The sequence below is a fragment of the Akebia trifoliata genome, chromosome 5 (assembly GCF_017979445.1).
Source record: "Akebia trifoliata isolate Shusen 1 chromosome 5, ASM1797944v1, whole genome shotgun sequence".
Taxonomy (NCBI): domain Eukaryota; kingdom Viridiplantae; phylum Streptophyta; class Magnoliopsida; order Ranunculales; family Lardizabalaceae; genus Akebia; species Akebia trifoliata.
In genome coordinates this window covers 30,624,547-30,629,050 of record NC_141379.1, presented here as the reverse complement: position 1 = coordinate 30,629,050, position 4,504 = coordinate 30,624,547, and the positions used below count along the sequence as shown (strand labels likewise).

General features: G+C 36.2%; 1 pseudogene across 1 annotated transcript; it reads left to right on the top strand.

The window, feature by feature from the left end:
* The first annotated feature begins 636 nt into the window (after window positions 1–636).
* LOC147402139 (meiotic recombination protein DMC1 homolog) lies at window positions 637–3,628 on the top strand (annotated as a pseudogene). The gene is made up of 7 exons (XR_015178951.1): window positions 637–667; window positions 762–908; window positions 1,869–1,960; window positions 2,042–2,113; window positions 2,217–2,407; window positions 2,627–2,695; window positions 2,780–3,628. The product of XR_015178951.1 is annotated as a meiotic recombination protein DMC1 homolog (transcript).
* Window positions 3,629–4,504: the final 876 nt, after the last annotated feature.

Here is a 4,504-nt window from a genome sequence, read left to right as displayed (position 1 = left end):
AGGTTTTTAAAGATTTTATTGATTGTACTTCAGATCTGATTTCAATGGATTTTGGGACGAAATCAGATTTCAGGTGAGTTTATGGTTAAATTTTTTTTTTCTTTCCCGAAATGCAATGTGCAGCTGCTTTTTATTATTTTTTGTTTATGGTAAATCTATTTACTTGAATTTGATAGTTCATTGTCATTTCTCGAAATAGTAGATTCACCTTTCTAGCTTGTAGACCAATGTAAAGCATTATAATTCTAATATCTGTTATTTCTGATGCTTTTGATTTCAATTCTACTGAAACTATTTATGTCTGTTTTGCTTTTTAGTGTAAGAATTTTCTAAGTTCTTGAAGTAATTTAAGAGTTGAAAATTTATTTTTCACATCTTTCGAATAAGTTCCTGATTGTAAGGCATGTGTGTTCATAAATTTTCTTACTATCGCCATCCACATCATTCTCAGCCTTCCTTTAGAGAATTTCTTGCACCAAAGGGCTTCTCATTGATGTTATTATTAGTCTTCTTTGCATATGATCAGACCTATCTTAACTGACTCTATTAGGTTTTATTCTAATTTTTCCCTGGTTTAACCACTCATCCATCTCAACTTTTTTCATATAAGTTGGTTTTTGAATTTTTTTCAATGAGATGGACAACAACTATGTGTCTGGGTTGCAAGGTATGTTATTCGATGATGGTCAACTGTTTATTCAGTTTCAAGTTCACAACTAATTAAAATCAGAACTCATAATGTGCTAATAGTTACTAATGGATTAATGCAGAGCAAGATACTATTGATATTGAAAAACCAAACAAACCTTCAGAAGCATCAGTCACCTCGACTAATGCAGACAACATAGAAGCTGAAAACGAACCAATTTCTTCACCCAAAGAGGAGAATTTTCATGGAAAGCGTGAAGGTCAGTAATTTATTTTGTTGAAAATTGCAATTAGTTTCTATTTTAAATCAATTAGAAATCTAATTTCAGTTCTAGAGTAAACTTGTTTGTATGTCTCTCTATTTTGTTTATCTATTTATAAATGGGCTCCAAAATTATACCACATGGCAAAAAGAGAACAAGGAGTTGGATAAAATTACCAACTCCAGGAATTGAGGTTTCCCACTCTGTCTATAAAAAAAGAAAAGGCTTGTCTTCCAAAAAATATCAATTTCCTGTGTAAATGTAATGGCTCTTCTTCTCCTAATTCCACAAGTAATTGCTGGTGTTCTTATTGCCCTAATCTTTTTCTACAATATATGGAGAAAGAGTACTAAGCGTCCTAAACCTAAGGGTATTGAAGCCCCAGAACCGGCTGGTGCTTGGCCATTTATAGGTCACCTTCATTTGTTACAAGGTCAACCGATCAAGGTTGAGATGAAGAAGTGGTTCGAGGATTTTACTTTGAATGTGATCACCATGTTGATGGCTGGGAAGAAATATTTAGGTAGTGCAGAAGCCCAAGATGGTGTACAAAGGGCTATTACAGAATGTATGTACCTCTCGGGGGGTGTTCGTTGTGTCAGATGCAGTTCCATGTGTCCAATGGCTGGACTTTCAAGGGTATATAAGCACAATGAAGCGTGTCGCCAAGGAAATGGATAATCTTCTTGGAAGTTGGTTAGAAGAACATCAACACTTCCAAATCCCCTTTAGACCTTGAAAAATGCACATGGAATCCAGTTCAATCAATATAGCTTTCCTATGAAGTAGAATTTCACTTTAAACTGCATTGATCGATGGAGATCTTGAACTTTAATCCGATCGATCTGGATCCGTAGAAATTCAACAGATTTTACTTCATTTAATCGAATCAGCATAACTTCAACTAATTTTTCTCTCTTTTTAGCATTTCTGTCTAACATTCTGCGTCTTTTGCAGTAATTGCACAGGGAATCAATGCTGGCGATATCAAGAAACTTCAAGATGCTGGGATCTACACCTGCAATGGCTTGATGATGCACACGAAAAAGGTGAAAAAGAGTTCTGAGTTTGATGTCGGAATTTCAGTGAAAATTTTAGCCAGATTTTTAAGCATTAAGATCTTTCTGCAGAACTTAACTGGTATAAAGGGATTATCGGAGGCGAAGGTCGATAAGATCTGTGAAGCGGCCGAAAAAATAGTGGTTAGAGCTCAAAACTCTCCAAAACTATAAGCTAAATTTGCGATTCTTTTCAGTTCTGTATGCATCTGCATTACTGTCTTAACTAATTTTCATTTTCCCCCAGAATTTTGGTTACATAACTGGAAGCGATGCCCTGCTCAGAGTAAGATCAAAATCTCTGTAAAACCATTAACGATGTTTGTTGCTTGTGAATGCTTAAAGATCATCTATGCTCGTGCTTACACTTACGAGCACCAGTACAACCTGCTCCTTGGACTGGCTGCCAAAATGTCTGAAGAACCTTTCAGACTACTGGTGAGTCATTACTTGTATTATTTTCGTAAGAGGCCTCCATCTAACATTTAAAAAAAAATACAGATTTCCTAGAGATCAGTACTTCTTTCCAGGGTCAGTCCTAAGGGATAAACTTTCTTGGGAACCGCTAGGCGTAATTTCCCATCTCAACTGTTTGATGGAAAACTTCAAATTAGTTTTCCTAACCATGTTGAGTGACATGTATCTTTGCATCTGCAGATTGTTGATTCAGTCATCGCCCTCTTTCGAGTGGATTTAACTGGACGAGGTGAACTTGCAGAGCGCCAAGTTAGTTCATCAATATATTTTTCTGAATTTTATGAAATTCATGACATGTCTTGTCTATTTGCTGACTCGCACACAAATTTGCAGCAAAAGCTGGCGCAGATGCTCTCTCGTCTAACAAAGATAGCTGAGGAGTTCAACGTTGCAGTCTACATGACCAACCAAGGTAACTAACATTCGCCACCCTGAACAATCTTCTTAAATTTCAAGTTGGAACTTGGAAGTTGATCCTAATGCTTAAGAAGATCTGTTTGTAGTCGTACACCAATCTAACCAAGATTAACATATAGAATTTACAGTTAACCCATTATGACTCTGATGTATAATTCATACTAGAAGAATTAGGATACCCATTTGTAGAATCTGAAAATATGAGGATTGCCCGGTTTGTATTTATACAAATCCCATTTCTACCTTCGTTGTGGTGCCATAACCTTACTTTCCCACCTTGAAGATCATGCTATTAAACATTGCAAACTTGGTTAACTGATGGAGATGTTTGATGGCAAAAACTGTTAAGGTATATGCTATTAAACATTGCAAACTTTCTTCCTTCACTTTGATTTTTCCATGTTTTTTTAATCTCTCTTTGTGAGATTTCTAGAAAAAAAAGAAAGAAGAGTAAGAGAGAGAAAGAATGGGGAGAGGTAAGGTTTAGTTGAAGCGGATTGAAAACAAGATCAATCGACAAGTTACGTTTTCGAAACGAAAGTCAGGATTAATGAAGAAAGCTCATGAGACCTCAGTTCTTTGCGATGCTGATGTTTCTTTGATTGTCTTTTCAAGTAAAGGAAAGCTCTATGACTACTCCACTGATTCCGGGTAACAACTTCTCAAATTCTTTCAATTTTTTCTTATTTGTATCTTATAAGTAGTCTGTGAGACTTTCTGGACTTCATTTGAGCTAAATTTATTAATATTTGAAAGTTTCATGTATCTTCATCTTTAACTCTATGTATCTCTCTCTTTTTTTCACTATTTTTTAGGGATTTATTGATGAATAAGTGTTTTTACAGAAAAGAACAATATTTTATGTGTGTGTGTGCTCATGTTTGTGTGTTTGTGCGCATGTGTGTATGTGTGCGCCCGTGTGTGTATGTGTGTGCACGTGAGTTGGATTCCGGTGACCATCTTATAATGTGTGAGTTGGATTCTGTGAGAATTTATATTAGTCTGCAATAGTAACCCTATGAGCTCTAGTAGAGTGGGTATTTGAGTCTTTTTATATTGATAGTTGGGGGTCCAGGTCATCTATTTCAAAACATTGGGGTATCTCCGATATTCAGCAACTGGGTTGGTATAAAATTAAAATTTTTTCTTCAAAAGCTTCTATAGCGACGGCCAAGCCAAAACCGTAGCTGAAGGATAAATTTTTTTTGGGAAATGTTCAGCACCCTAAGTTTTACCACACACTTTAACAAACGTTTTTTGTCCTACATGGGTTAGAAGTTTTGGAATGGGCTGATTTTTGGTGAGGATGATCTCTATGATTAGAATATCATCCTCCCCAAAAATCAGCCCATTCCGAAATGTTTAGCCCCATGTTTACACGTTGAAAAATCGTGGACCGTCCATTTTTTGTAAACCATTTTTGATGGGGTTAGAAGTTTTGGAATGAGCTGATTTTTGGTGAGGATGATCTCCTCACCATAGAGATCATCCTCACCAAAAATCAGCCCACTCCAAAACTTCTAACCCATGTAAGACAAAACACGTTTGTTAAAGTGTGTGGTAAAACTTAGGGTGCTGAACGGGACCCATTTTTTTTTTAAAAAGACTACCCTATAGCGACGGCCAATAGCGGCTGTCGCT